This window comes from Ornithodoros turicata, chromosome 6 (genome assembly GCF_037126465.1).
Source record: "Ornithodoros turicata isolate Travis chromosome 6, ASM3712646v1, whole genome shotgun sequence".
NCBI classification, from domain to species: Eukaryota; Metazoa; Arthropoda; class Arachnida; order Ixodida; family Argasidae; genus Ornithodoros; species Ornithodoros turicata.
The window spans coordinates 56,780,653-56,797,185 of record NC_088206.1 but is presented as its reverse complement, the minus strand read 5'-3'; the positions used below and the strand labels follow the sequence as shown (position 1 = coordinate 56,797,185).

At 46.4% G+C, this 16,533-nt stretch overlaps 1 long non-coding RNA gene across 1 annotated transcript; it reads right to left on the bottom strand.

Moving 5' to 3' along the window:
* Positions 1-2,227: 2,227 nt before the first annotated feature.
* Positions 2,228-3,591, bottom strand: LOC135398094 (uncharacterized). Its single transcript, XR_010423992.1, has 3 exons — positions 3,421-3,591; positions 3,273-3,364; positions 2,228-2,525 (listed from the first exon to the last, which is right to left on the bottom strand). It is a non-coding gene; the product is annotated as an uncharacterized LOC135398094 (long non-coding RNA).
* Between the last annotated feature and the right edge of the window lie 12,942 nt (positions 3,592-16,533).

Below are 16,533 nucleotides of genomic sequence, written 5' to 3'. Positions count from 1 at the left end.
CCGTAACGGGCTCTCCTGCAGTTCGGCTACATACGTGGCTTCCAACCAGAGTTGTTTCTGTATATTTGCTGCCCTTCTGCGTTCATTGAATCTGTGTGAGAGGTTGATTTAGTCACGCTGCTGAAAAGGGCATTGTAATTCTGTCTGATCTGTGTGATGTGTTATTGCTCGACGAAAAAGACAGACTCTTGTCTTGTCTCAGCATTGGGCCGTTGCGTGGGAACGGTGTGCCCGATGCACCCAAGCGAAGATGATGGGGATCTTTCGGCGTGTGTGTGTAAGTGGTATTGTCTCATTGTGAAAACGTTGGCTGATGTTGCAGAAAGGCGATGCGAGAAGCGGCGAAGAGGATTTAGTGAGCAGCCAAAGGCCAAGCCATTAGATAAGCCACGTGGATGTGAGCTCTAACAGGACTACTGGTAGGTGAACTGCCTTGTTCTGTCAACCACGCTCAACGATGCTAGTCTTGACCACCTCGCGTGGCTAAGTGGTTAGCGTGCTGTGCTGGCCATGTCGCGTCTAGACTGGGAGGTACCCGGGTTCGAATCCAGGTGCCGGCTGCGCTGTCTGGGGTTTTTCCTGGGTTTTCTCAGACGCTGTTAGACATATGTCGACACAGTTCCCTTAGAAGTCGGCCCAGGACGCACATTCCCCCAGAGCATTAGTCGTGACGTTGCCCACCTCTCTGAGGCCGACGACGGTGAGTTCTTTCATTAGCGCCACCACCACCACGATGCTAGTCAGCTAAAGCTAAGCTATGATGTGAGAGTGATCAGTATGTTCGCCAGAAATCGACCTCATGGGGGGGGGGGGGGGGTATCAAGCTTCAAAGAGGGATATATATATATATACACACAGAGGAAAAATAGCTAATGCTCTATGGCTGCACGTCGGGCACATGTTTACAATTCGATCGTGCACTCCCAGTCGAGTACAGCTGTTTCGTCCTACTTGGGACTCGTCAGCCCGGCGTAGGGAAGTGACACGATCTTGGGTCGGCACTAACAGTGCGTCTCATCGAGACGTCAAGGTTCCACGGTTACAGCGCCACCTGTGGAGGCCGCAGTGCAAGCCAGCAAGTACGTATACAGAGGAAAAATAGTTAATGCTCTATGGCTGCACGTCGAGCATATGTTTACAATTTGATCGTGCACTCCCAGCCGAGTACAGCTGTTTCGTCCTACTTGGGACTCGTCAGCCCGGCGTAGGGAAGTGACACGATCTCGGGGGGGGGGGGGGATATCGTGCGTCTCGGGGGGGGGGGGGGCAGCTCTACAACTGATTGAAACACACACGCATTACACTTGCCCGACGACGCTTGACACGACACACCCTTTTGACCGTCCAATACGTATTCGATCCCGTAATGTGTCGCACGGCACCCTCTGAATCCATACTTTCAGGAAATCCCGCGATTCAAAAGCCTCTACGTACCTCGTGTCTTTGAATGCGCGGCCTATAAAACGGTCTTCGGGGCAGTGTCCTTTGCAGTGTTGTTCCAGGGAAGACTTTTTTCTAAACTCTACCTACAGTTTCTCCACTCCCCCCCCCCCCCCTCTCTCCTTGATCGCAGACGTAACCTATTATCTCCAGCAGAAATTCCTGGTCTCGCGCCAATGAAAACTGTCCCAAGGCCTCTTGTTACGCAACGCGCGCCGGGTATATCGGCAGATCAGTCCAACACGCAACAGACGTTTGCAGATATGCATCAACTTCACATGTTTGCCCAACGGGGTAACCCCATATGACATCGTCATTCATAATTTCTTTATTATTGTTGCCGTTGTTGCCCAGCGTGTGGGTTTGTCATTCTGTCTACAGGGGAACATCGTGCGATCTGTCTGTTCCGTGCACAGGACGTCTTCAACGGCAACGTCATCGAAGACGCCTCCTCCAGCCTGGGGCGGATCTAGAGGGGGGTCCGAATGTCCTGACCCCCTCCTCAATTTTTGTATTCACATAAATGTTTAATTGACCCTAGATCGCGTGTCTATAGCATGCTGTCCATGGCTCATCAGAAAAATCCTCGATCCGTCCCTGCGCATCACTATCAACTCCATCCTCATGGGTGATTTTCTGGCACCATAAGATTAGATATGTAAAAGAAAAACATGGAGACGTTGCACCTCGGACTCTAAGTCTGTCTTCAAAGGACTTGACGCTGCGACGAGAGCTGGTCAAGAACCCATGGTGACCAACGTCATTAATGTTGTTTAATGGTGTTTCGTTCAGCTGCGGTAAAAGGGCATGCTGGGCTACAATGGGTCATTAGGAACAGTGGAGACAAACAGGCTGAACAGGCTGCCCGCAGGTCAGATGCACCGCGAACGCGACACGCTCGCTAAGAATATGTGGCTGAGTGCTGAAATATAGACTTTGTTCCTCGCACGAATGGATCCCAAACTCTGTCCTGTAATCAGTAATACATCGTCCGCAGCTCGATGTTCCTCTAGCAGCAGAAGATAGGAGTCACTGGTACGCCGGGCTTGCGGTACGTCGGAGGACGCGGTGCATCTACCGGTATGCTGTGGGCAGTTCAAGAGTAGGGTGAGTCTGGGTAATGGTGCACAAAATGAGAACGAACAACACAGTTACAAACTACACAGTAGTGCTGGCAAAACCAAAGTGCTTAAGAAGACTAGAGTTGAATGCATCCCAGGTCTTACAAAAAAAAAAAAAAGGAAGATCAGACTTTAAAGACATCACATCGAATTCACTCAAAATTCGGCACAAGGGGCAATGGTCAGAATGGCAGGGTACATGAAAAGGGATGCTGCCTTCGTCGATTTCAAACCAGCTCGCCTGCCTCCTCGTACTTTGTTCATCATTGAGTCGCGTTTTCTTTCTTTTTCAGTTTTGGCTATATCTGCAGCAATAAAGTTGCTATTCACTCGCCGCAGTGAGGCCCTTGGTTAAGTACATTTTATTCGTATTATAAAAAAATAAAATTCTAAGTAGCACGTTCCCGTATGATGACATATTCCTGGATGCATTCAGCACACGCATCAGCGTATACTCTTCACGCAATAAAGGTGCAACCCATAAAGGCATCCCACACGGAATCCCGCTCACTCACTCACAAGCCCCAAATATGCACTTGCCAACACACACATCTCCGGTCTGCCAAACTCACGTCGGGCAAACTCACCCAGACACGCTATAGCAAAGGAACAAAAATCAGAGCTCGCACATAATCTCCCCCTTTGCGCGAAAATGGCGCAAAAACCCGTCTTCATTACCACCCATCCCCGTGCACTTAGGAGCTGCTATACCCATCACTTGCAAGCAACTCTTCCTCGCAGTGTGCTATGTCTCCCACCGTCCGTCAGTGTAATGACGAAACGGGTTGCACAGGGTGTTTGCTCTGCAAGATCAAGTTGGATTAGCCGCAAAGCAGAAATGGCCCTGATGATGTCTTACGTCTGCCTCTTCAGCTAAATGTAAAGCGGCCAGAATGATGTTTTCCCTGTCGGGCCGCGTGTGTGCCACGGGAACTAATGGGATGAATTGGATTCGATTGCTCTTGCTACACATTGGGCGCAGAGGGTGACATGGATGTGGCAACGAATGAAATCCTCGGAGACCAGGTCTTATTCCCTAAACAATCTACTACTTCATTTCGATGGTGATGACGATGATGATTAAAGGGGCCGTAAACAGGTACAAAAGGTGCAAATTTCTTTGTGTTATATTATTGGAACTTAGTCAGTGAAAACTCCTTGCAATTACTAACGCTCAAAAACAAAAGGATCTTGCATACGGATGAAATATTCACTGCGCTCTTTCGCATTTTAGCTCCGCCCCGCGCTCTAACTTTACGTCATTTTGACGTAGCGCTTTCCCCACCAATTACGATTGAGTGTTCCACGTATGATTTTATTTCAAATGCGGAATTGGACTAGATGAGCGTGAATCCTCTTCTATTCAAAATCTAAACAGTTACAGCCTCAAACTGAGAAAGAAATGCGTTTAATTTAGGTATCATACGCGCACTACGTTTTCTGGGCAGTAGCACGCAGCACACCACCTGCGCGAATGAATATCCCGGACTACAGTTCCGGAATCTTAGGCAGGTGCGCGATGGAACATCTTCGTCATCTTCGAATGGTTCCGACAACTGGGCTGCCGTACTTTGATTTGATCCACGCGGCATCGCGTCACCAGCTCGCGTGGTACAGTGGATAGCGTGCCGGCCATGTCACGTCGTGACTGGGAGGAACCCGGGTTCGAATCGCGTCATGTGATAGCAGCCCAGCTGTTGACGTTTGCGCCAGCCGTATATGCTGAAGATGTCATGTCGTTGAACCACGGAGCGCAAAACGTCGTTTCACACAAACAAACTGAGCGCTCCGACTCACCGCTGATAACGAAGTATGTTTATTGGCTGGTAATTTGAAACGTCATGTGCGCAGCTGCGCCGCCCGATTGGACGGTAAAACGCTACGTAGCCATGTGACGTATGCGTTGTGGAGAGAGGCTCCTGGTTACTCATCTTTGAAAGCAGTTATACGGGTTAATGAGCTGGCACGAGCCGAACGAAATGTATATTTGGGTATTATGAGATGCGTTCTTTCATGTGGTATCATTATTTCGGAAATGTTTGGTGGCCTGTTTACGGCCCCTTTAAGGTGTTCCATCGCCACAGGCGCTATACTTGCTCTGAGAGCAGCATAGATGACGTTTTTGCGGGTGAGGTCAGGCGGTCATCCTCTGAGCATGAAACTACTATATCTCTAATTACCTAAAATGCATTAATTAACTATCCAATTAGGGGCAATCAAGCAAAGGTTAGACGGCAGAATGGGATACAATCCTCGTTGATAGCCATTCTATTTTTTGAAATTCCTGGGACGAGCAAGTTCGTTGGAATAGCTATCGCCGAATTTTAGTATACAAATGAGACAGACGTGAAACGGACGTAGCCGGAAGGAGCAAAACCGGACTTGATGAAGATATGACCTCTGCCGTCGGCGGCTTATTTGAGACACAACGTGGTTGATCCGGATAGTAGTCACCTACTCCAATCGTCTCTAACGCTCCAAAGCACGTGAGCCTCTGACGTGGAATGAGCGCTGTCCTCATTGCGCTCCTCATGCGCGCGGTTTCGGTTTCGGCTCACTTGCAAAATTCAGCCGTGGATATATCAACGTACGTGCTTAACGTGCTTTCGAGCTTTTTAAACGTACAGCGGGAAGCTTTGTAGAGCACGCTCTGCTCATCGACACTGAGCGAGTCCATTGGATACACGTACGAAAATTCCGGATGAGCCAGACACGAGCCCGAATGCAGGCCAGATCAGATCTGATTTGGATGCGTTCATGGCAAATCCGACTATATCCGGCTTTAACCGACACGTGCCGGACCTACGAAATGTCCGGATACCAGACAAGTCAGGCCGGGTTAGGGTCAGATCATAGGAAATCCGACTCTATCCGGCTTTAGCCGACACCTGCCGGACGTACGAAATGCCCGGATTCAAGCCAAGATCAGACCGTGCACGGATCAGATCATGGGAAATCCGACTTTGTCGGGCTTTAGCCAACACGTGCCAGATCTCGGTCAGAGTGAGTCAGTACAATCAGACTTGAGTACGGAAGGCACCATGCGGAACGTATTTTCAATTTGAAAACCTTAAAATACATTAAAATGTTAAAACCTTAGTGTAGTCGACTCTCCAGTTGACTGCAATTAACGCTTGTTGTGGGATCTTTAATGTAGTACTTCGAATGAATGTTACAATGATTTAACCGAATAATTTTCTAAAGTCGGTTTTACTGTAAAGGAGAATTTGCAACATTTCCAAAATGTAGCAGCCCAGCCCCGCGCTCCAACCTGCTAGTAAAAGAACACACAGCATTGTAAAATCATAACGTTTATTTTGTACACTGGCAAAAGCAATCTAGCACAATGTAATAACGACAAACTACACACAGCTGGGAATGACAAGGCTCGTACTGAAACTTCTCTCCGTTTTTTCATTTACAAGGGTACAAGGGTAGGACAACAACAACAACTTTATTAGGAGATGATGAGATGGGGAGTTTCATTGCCAGGGGCAATATTCTACCCCATTGCTGGTGGTGATGCGGGGAATAAAATAATGAGCTCCTTCACAATAAGGATCCAAGTCCTATGGTACCCAGGAAGGCGAAGAGAGCTTTGAGGGCAGAGCGTTGGTAGGCTGGATGTCGCCAGGGACCAAGCAATTTCGTGAGGGAGAGGGGGCGAGAGTCCAGCTCGTTAAGGGATCCGGAGAGTACGGTTCGGGAAGGTTGATAGTGTGGGCAATGGAGAAGAATATGTTCTAGATCTCAAGCGGTAACGCCACTGCGCTGTAAAAGCCTTTAGACATTTGTAACTCAATCGCTACAAATTTACTTCCGTGAAATTGGGAGACAAGCAGACATAGCCCAGAACCCTTATACATTTCTTTAGGTCATGTGGCACATCGATGATTTCCAACTGTGAACCTTTCGTGGTAACTTGTATAACGTGAGCTACCTTGAATGCTGTGTCATCATGCGTAAACAATCGTTCTTCTACGGGTAACAGTCGTTTTACAGCAAAAGACACTAAGTTTGCCGAACTGATGAAAAACCTATCTACATGTAAGCACTTCTAGTCATTTTAATAAAATACTTATTTTCATAATATTTGCATGTATAAATGTATATATCTTTTATACAGCACACGCAGTCCCTAAAACAGACTACTAGCAGTTACAGTTATGCAATTAAGGGGCACGAAGACTTGGCATGAATACTATCCCAGCATGGGTAATCCCGCAAGTACATTTCTGTCGTGAAGAAATTCCAGACAATAACATGATTCCGACAGTGAATTCTTTTATTTGTGGCCAGATGTCGAAGGAAACAGACCTGGGGGCTTAATCGCTTCTTCGTCGTCACAGTCGTTACAAGCTAACGAGTGGCGGGAAATTCAAAAAGGCGGGCGGGAAATTTAAAAAGGTGGGCACGTGATAAAACACGTGCACAGCGCTCTTCGCGCGATACGTGAAGGTCGTGGTATACGTCACGCGCAATGTGTCACGTGCACACCTTTTTGAATCTCCCGCCACTCGTTAGCTTGTAACGACCGTAACGACGATGAAGCGATTAAGCCCCCTGGCCTGATGACGTTCCCAGATCTGGAAATGTTATTCAGGTCATATTCAAACAGATCTGTCCAGATAAGATTATCAGATCTGGAAGTGTTATGCAGGCCCACACAAAACAGATCTGGCCTGATTAGGATACCAGATCTGGAAATGACCCAATTCCTGATCCGAACCAGATCTGGTAATTTTGATCAGGCCAGATAAAAACCAGATCTGACATTTTCGTAAGGGTGTCCTCAAAGCTCTCTTCACCTTCCTGGGTACCATGGGACTTGGATCCTTATTGTGAAGGGGCTCATTATTCTATTCCCCACATCACCACCAGCAATGGGGTAGAATATTGCCCTTGGCGATGAAACTCCCCATCTCATCATCTCCTAATAAAGTTGTTGTTGTCTAAAGTACCCTTGTAAATGAAAGAACGGGGAGAAGTTTCCGTACGAGCCTTGTCATTCCCAGCTGTGTGTAGTTTGTCGTTGTTGCATTGCGCTAGATTGCTTTTGCCAGTGTACAAAATAAACGTTATGACTTCACAATAATCACCCAAGGAAAACAAAACATGACGCTAAAAGCGATTACTATGAAATACTGCTAGATATAACACCGTGTATAACGACACATAGAACTAGCAGTCCTGTATAGTAATACATTCATGCCTTCAACACATCCCTTCAACCTCTAAAGCAGAAATCTTAAATCACTACGAAGTAAGAGTAAATATTATTTATTATACTATTATTAAATCAAGTAACATTCTCTCGCCGTCTTCTCACCTTAACCTCACCTTTCATCCCTCAAAATGGCTGGAACCGCCACTGGAAGGCCCTGGAGAGAGTGCACAGGGACAGGCAATAGAAACAATCAAAGAGAGGTACATCACTGGGGCTTACGTCAGTATGAACGCGCGTTCTCCTTCAAAGAAGAAACCGATAAAAAATGTATATGTACATAACACATAGCAAGTTCGCCTATGAGCAGAGAAGACGAAGAAATATCGACAGTCCGTCCAAGACAGAACTACAAGCACACCATGTTCCGCATGAATAAAACCCCCATCCATTCTCACTCTTACACCTTCACGAGTTCGTCTCCCCTGACCTCTTCTTTGCACAATAATCACCTAACACCCAAGCCAGCGGGGGCGGTGGCGTCGGCCATCTTTTGCGGACACTCGCTGCAGCTCCTTGGGTCTGGCAACCGTGATTGACCACTCCATCTATGTCAGCCCGCGTGAGCGCCAACAAAAGGATCGGAATAGACCCGGGGAAAAACGCGTCTTCGATACGGCGTTGATGGAACCTTAACAGGAAGGATTGGGTTCTTCCCATTGAACGTGCCATGATTGGCAACGCAGGAAATGGCGGATGAAGATGTTTATCTCTCGCAGCCTGCTGCGATCGGCTCGCGTTTTTGACGGACAACCCAGGGTTGCCGGAGCGGAACTGATTTCTTCACCGTCTTTGGGAATATTTCTTTTTCTTTTTTGTCCATCGCAACAATAGGGACGAAAGGCAATGTTCGTGGAGCGTCATCATCTTCAGACGAACTCATGAGGTAACAACTTTCTTCATTTATCTAGATATTGCTATCTGTGTGTGTGCTTAGGTGGCCCCAAAGTGACACCGAAATAAGGATAAGCGCTACTACTGCAACACTTTGAGATTAACCTAGACGTTACTAATTTCCTATAAGGTAAAAGGCTTTTAATTATAAAATCCTGAGGCTACAGTACAACACCGTAAGGCTACAAAGTACAATGTGGACGTTTACGGTGGCCCCGTCCTCCACAATCCTGGCTATTTGTATTACTTTATGTACCTCAAAAGCTGCGTAGTTAGGAGCTCCTTTACCACATTGTAAACTACGAACGCGCTAGTTCATTGCAAACTTCATTCCCAACTGTGAGTTACCGTGGGTTACGTATACATTGGTATAGGGAAACTCCCGGTGAGAACTGCTGAGAGAAGCCCGCTTCATTTCTCTGGAGGGTACTTCCGCGGGAGTACCCAACTCCTGTGGCAAGAGGGATTTTATGGACACACCCTTCCTTCTCCATGTACCACAACGGTCTTTTTGTTTCCTCTCCGCGCTCTCATTCCCTTGGTGCACCGAGCAGGCCGACCGACCCTCACCTAAACGACCCCCCATCCCTCAACCGTTTCCTATACGTATGCACCACTGATGAGGGCCTAATAGGCCGAAAAACTTTGTGTGTAACGCATGGTAAAAAAGGATGCGAGGACTTGGGCAGAATTTTACAGAAAACGCAACACACGAAGAACACCTGCGTGCATCGCGTTTCGTCTTGTGGGATGGTGGAGTTGGTGGTGGCGTGCTGTTTCCGCGCGGTCTGCCTACCTGTCTGGCGGCTCGGGAGGGGGGGGGGGGAACGCGCGACCTGGGTCGACTTCACAGGGAACTGTGCCGACATTTGTCTTATGGTGTCTGAGGAAAACCCAGAGAAAACACCCAGACAGAACAGTCGGCGCCCGGATTCCAACCCAGGTCACCTCACAATTTCGGCGTGGAATGCCGTCCTGCGGAAATGTTTCCTTATTCGATGACGACGATGGCGACGACGACGATGATAATGATGATAATGATGAGCCCAGTACACTTAACACAGAGTTGGTTTTGGCCAATTGAGCCACTTATGGCAACACTAGCAAGCTTCACGGTTGTTGTCCTCATTCATTAATTTTGAGGAACTTTTCAACCTCGAATAATTGAAGTTCGCCGAATTCACTACATCTATTCATTTTGCTTGCGCATAAGCCGTTGCTGTTTTCCGGAAAATGATGGAACCGATATATCTCGAGGAAATGGCCGCAGAAAGAACGGCATATCTGGAGGCGGCCTCCTACTATACTTTTGAACACTTTGTACAATTACCTATGTAATTAATCGCTCCTCTTTTTAACCTCTTCAATTCCCCTGTGAGCTTCCCGCTGGGATTCACTATTTCACATGTTTATGTGTACATATTATCAACATGCTTGAAACCAGCAATGAAACATAGTTCAGTCCGTTTTGTGCCGTTTATGCAGGTAACCCGCACTGCTTAATGTACAGGCACCGACTTTTACGGCGTAACCTACAATTAGTGGAAAACATTCGAAGAATAATTGCTCTCGCGAGGAGCGAGCCTCCAAGCGAATATTTCCGTGCTCATAATTTCGCGAGCGGCTTTTGCATAAAATACGAGGTACAAGGTATAGAGTAACGGGAAGCTATAGACTAGTTCGAGCTCATAGGCAATATATAAATAAGAAACGAATGAAAAAAAGAAAAAAAGACCAAATTTCGAATTAACATCGTTAGGCATATGGGAGAAGAAAGGCCTTTATCTTGCACATATCTATCATTCTATGATGGGTCGAAAGCTCCTTCTTCTACTGGAGACGAGAGCTCGGGTGTTGAAGTTTTCTTTCCCCGTACCTCTGATTGGTTCGAGCGGCAGCGTTCAATTAGTTTTTCGTTGCGATCATTATATGAAATAATGCGATAGTGTTTCTGGCGAATGAGTTTTACAGAACTATGCTCATTATTCGCCATGCCCAAGACGTTTCCGATTACTTGGAGGTGAATCAACACAATAGTTTATTTCCAAATTTAGTTGCTAAATTAACGTGCCAAGCAGTCCCGTCCGTACTCGAAGTGTCACAGCGTAATCGTAACATCTTAAATCCAGTAACATTATAGCCGAAATATTCTCATTTCCTTCGTTCTATTTTTCTTTATCCGCAAACTGCTAGAATTTCATCTAAAATGAAGTAAACAGTCCGCGCGAAGGAATCCTAAATCCTTATTCGCAGTGACGTCGTTGAAGTACGTGCACGCGTCACTCATATGTCGGCACAGTTCCCTTAGGAATCGGCCCAGGACGCACATTCCCCCAAAGTGTTAGTCGTGACGTTGCCACCTCAGAGAGGCCGACAACATTAAACACTTTTTGCGGTGTATAACTACCTTGTTCCGTGACGCACATCTTTGTGGTGTATGTTTCACACCATACAGAGAAGGTTATTGTAGACACCCTTCTAAATTGTGTATCTTACAAAAAGCAGCATTTCAAAGCGCATAATCTAGAGCAAACACGCATTTCAGGGGGTGTATTCCATTTAAAACGCTGTTTTACACATGGGATGCTTTGCAGACACCTTTATCGGGAAGTGTCATCAGATTTTTCAATTGAACCTGGGGAGTAAGGAGGGTGTTACAGAAACCGATTTTACACGCGGGGCAGTAATGTATGCAGTACTGCTCCTCGAAAGATTTTTGCTAATCTTTTACACTCTGGAAGGTGTAAAAAATACTGTGTAGCCACCTATCAATGACGAACTCCATGTTATTATTATCATTACTAGGCATCATACTATTTTTCAAAGTGCAGGGGTACTATCGTAGTTTAGAGTAATATGTTGGCGTCCACGTTTTCCATCCCGTTCGGTACTCACTTCCCTAGAGGTGGTTCATTGTATCATGAACGCATTGTACTGCACGCCAGAACCATTGAGAAAAAAAAAAAAGAACCGCCATTCCTCTACGTGTCGTACTTACCGAGATACAAGCCCTCGAACACACTCCTGAGCAACGCGCAGACGTCACAGAGCTCAGAGTTGCATCCATTCCCATTTGCAGCCGTAAGCACGTGACTTCTTGTGCGCTGCCTCATTGGCGGCGGAGAGGGCTGTGATGTCAGAGCCGCATGGGTTTCGGTATTCCCGGTGCCCATTTTGTCCGCTTCTATTTACCCTCTTCGCTGTGAAACTTTCAATGCAGGTTCACATCGGTACAAAAAAGAAAGAGAAGAAAATGTCTTTTACGTTTTTCTGGGATGGGATCACCTCGACGTCGCCTTCACCCCTTGTGTTCCGGGTTAAGCTGGGTTGCAGTAGCACGACGCTGTGCCCACCTTGCCACACCCCAGATACTGTCCTTCATATCTACGAGGACTGTGACAGGTACACGTGTGAACGTCGGGTGTTTCGATGCCAACTTGAGCTCCTTGACCATAGACCATTCAGCTTGTCCAAAGTACTTGACCCATGGAGCTCCCCTGCGCATCAGTGCCGGGTTCTTCGCTCCCTTTTTCCTTTCATGCAAGCCACTGGACTCCTCGAAGAGCTCTAAACAGAATTCCGACCTGTTGTCGCTTATTCTCGTTCACCATAATTCATCCTCTCATATTAACCTCTGTGAAGTGGGGTAGGGTCCCGTGGCTACCACGGGGAAACGTCTTATATCATCATCACTTCTCCTTCATTTATTGTTGTTGTTGTTCTTGGGATCACCTGTCTCAACCCTTTTAACGCATTGCACAAAGTGCTTCATTTTCCGTGCTGCTGCGCAGCAACTGCGTTCAACGACCATATACTAAAGGGACGGCAAGTAATGTGTCCAGCATTCCGCACGGCGAACCACATGCAGACGCGGAAATGCTATGCCGGCCACAGGTATACCGTCCTCCCCAAGGGGAAAAACGAAGACGTTACGTGGGTTTCAATTTCCGGCTCGCCACATGCATGTGCCATCGCGGAACGTATATCCATGTGTGCAGCCATGCACTCGGTTGTTCCGGCATTTCAAATGCGGGAAGATCCATCTCTTTGGAGCGCGAAGGAAGCCGGATCTGTGGTGGATGATTCCCTGCAGGGGTTTTGTGTTTCTGTGCGGATACGACGACACCGATCGCTTGCCCCAGGTGGAAAGAGTAATTTGTCATGAGGGGAAGTAAAACGGAAAGACACATCGTGAGCGTATACGACGCAAAAGACGGGGGTGATAGTCTCTTTTATACAGCGGCACAAATGAATATGAATATACAGGTTCATACCCCTGTGAAGTGGGGTAACTGATGAGGGCAGAGACGGGGGTGGGAGAGGGGTTTAGGTAACCCACTGGGGGTTCCTGCTGGGATTTGTGTTTCTTCATTGTGTTTGTAGCGGGAAGGAATGGACGTTTAATCAAATGGAGAGAAAGAAGTATTCTTATTGATCGTGATTATCGTAGGAAATGTTTGATCGAACGGTCTGAACGACATCCCGTTGTCGTTCGAACACGACTACCACAGCAGATACATGATGATGATGATATAAAGGTGCGTCACTGGTGTCGATGGCAAGTTTACATAGTAACAGGAACGAAATAACGTATCAGACGTACTCGGTATTAGCTGAGATGTCAGGATTCGCGATAGATTTCAGCTGCACACTATAGGAACAGAAACATACGCTCCTGCCGGACCATCACTCACAATAACATCGTGCTCTCTTTCCACATTGTTTCTGGCGTCAATCGGATCATGTGACGTACGCTTTTTTATTTGGGGGATGGCATCTTATGTTTACGGAAATGAATATAAGGTGAGGGTTGTGATAAAGTAATCCCTGTATCATTATATGTAAAGACTGACCTTGAGGCTACAAGAACGCTTCCTTCTTGAAGCGGTGCTATAGTTTCGTAGACCTTTATGATGTGATTTGTCAAGTGGTTGGACCTCTTTTAGCTTGGTATAGCTACAAGATTTGGACGTGGAGGACAGGTCAACATCGATCGATCGCTCCTAATCACCTCATCTCTTCACGTCTCCCAGTTACAGTCGTGACGTTGCCCGCAATTGTGAGGGCAACAACGGCAAGCTGTTCACACAATATCCACCACTACCACCGGAATTTATCGGTCCCTCTCCTATATAGGGTGGGGCATAGCCTCCTATATACTATAGTATATAGCCTATAGTATATAGGAGGTTATGGGGTGGGTGGGGATAATGGCGCAGCGGCTTACCGTTGCCCGTGCGGGCAGCATCACGGCTGTAGCCCACACGAGATGAGATGATATATTCATGCACATTCACCCTTCGTCCGTCCTTCTCCGGCTGTAACGTTACCGGCTCGCAAACCCAATGAACCGGCAAATCAAAGAGTAACAACGCAACCATGTACAAGAACGACAAGAAATAAATGATGACTATGACATGGGGTGCTCCACTTCACAATGACGTATATACTTCCTTTCCTAAATAATTATTTCGCGAATATTTTTGGCACGTAATAAAAGCAACCAAACGCAACGAAGAAAGCTTAAAAAAAAAAAATACCAGTCAGGTCCCTCCAACCTGTTTGCCACCTTTGCTTCTCTTCACAGACAGGCACATCAAGAGAGAACCGAATACGTCAATAAATATAACCACATAAAGTAAGTGCTACAGAAATGAGTCTGTAATGGCGGGTCCCTATCGGTGTCCCTGACAGGGAGCGCCTTTTGTGCGGAACGCATTCCGATCGAGGTACGGACTGCGATCATGGCCTCATCCACTGACACCTCGACTGGCAGCGATCAGTCTTTCTCAAGGCCGACGCAGAACAGCTTGGATCTTCGCCCCGCACTTTGCTCGCGTGCCAAAAACACCTTCGATTGGCGCGGTCCTTTTGTTGAGCTGCGTGTTCATTATATTTCATCTCCTTCTCAGTGCTGCTCCTAATTGAAAGCTGAGGGTGAGGTTGACTCCCGCACGTCCATCTCCACCTCTTGTGGCAACGTGGCTTCTGGCTTTGGATTCTGACAGCTACACTCTGCTTTAAGAAAAAAAAAGAAGAAAAAGGAAAAATTGGAAAAATTGTATAGAAATGCGTTGTTGAGAAAGAGAGTCTTCGTTTCTCACGCATATTGTTATTTACGCGGTTTATTGTTGCACACCGGTGTCCAATGCATTAATATTATTTTTATATTGGATGCGGATGGGCCTGGGGAGTTGATTGCAATCGCATGTATTCGTAATCGACGCATTTGTTTTAGTTTGGTCTGCAACCTGCAACCTCGGGATCAGTACGCCAGCCCGTTAGCAACTTATCTCCCGAGAGTAATTATAATAATTTAATATCTAGTTCAATACAAATTTTTAAAAATCGTAACATTATCGCACCGGTTTGGAGCTATGAATGTGCGCGAAAAGAAATACTTATATTGACGTCTCCCGCATGCCGTCATCTCTCGCATTACTATTTCTTCAGTGCCGACAAGGCATTCGGTTCATTCGATAATTCCTCGTACATTTAAACTCCGCAGTTCTCTGTCAGCCTTTCATAGATGTCTTCATACACACATCTATCTCTCAAAAGAGACTTGTTTGAGAATGTAGCGCGTACATTATTTTACATGTCCTATCAATACTCATGCAATATGCATATCACTACCACCTCGCAACTACGCCATATAGCCAACTTTACTCTGAGGCAAGATCGTTAACTTTGAACCGCGAGAGCAATGCATATACTGGAAAAAAAAAATACGTCGTTTGTCGTCGTCGTAATACGCATACAAATATGAACCCGGGCATCGCGAACATGGCACGATCATGCTATAGACCCCTGACTCAACACCGGCCTTCCCGCTTTTGCAGAAAGGCATCGATTAGGTTAGGGAGGGGGTCTTTGAAGAGGTACATCGCATATTTTGCCCTATACTGCATTAAATGGCTGCTGGTCGAGTGTTTCTTTCATACGTGGTACGCGCGCTTACTCGAAGCAATGATGATTGCGAGCACGCGAAGGGTCATCATCGACGCCGAGAGAAAAGTGAAGTGCGTTTGGCTATTAGCGTTGGATAGGAGACGTTGGGGTCCTTCCGAGGGAGAGAGAGAGAGAGGAAAAAAGAGGAAAACAACATCGATGATTTCTGTACATTTTTGGAGAAACAAGAGTAATTGGTACGATAAGGAGCGCGTGCGCTGAGCGCGTAGGAGTGGGTGTTCAATATGCGTCTCACCGTTTGTAAAAACAAAAACAAAAATATAAATAAATAATAATAATAATTAGAAATCTAAAAAACCAGGGGCTCACTCCGTCGGAGTGGTGCCTGCGAGGTTTTGGGCGTAAAATTTGCACTGGTGACCTTCAAATAAATTTAGTTAATAAATTCTATTGCATTAATATAATTAATTAAGTTTTTTATGAAGAAGCGGCTAGCATAATCCTAGCATACTCTAAGAAGAAAAAAAAAAGACTAGTTTTACTCCTTTTGGGGACTAAATACATTGCCGCAAAAAATAGTCCCTTTCGAGAGTAGATGAATGTCACAGAGTGGAGACTGCATTTCACGCTCTGTTCTAAGAGTCCCGCCAGGTGCATAATTGGTGTGCATGCATGAAAATCAAACCGTCAACCGTGATATATGGAGTGATATAAAATCTTGCAACATACATAGGGCACAATTTGCGAAGAAAGAGGCGCTGTTTCTTACTCTTTGTGGGTGGAAAATTGCTAAGTGGGCTGAGTTATACATCCATTAGATTATTCCATTAGATTCACGAAGAGCACATATTTACGTAGACTGTTGCATTCGGAAGACCATTCGCGAAGTTCAGTGACAATTTGCAGTCCTGGGGAGTAAATGTCGGGGTTAGGGAACTAAAA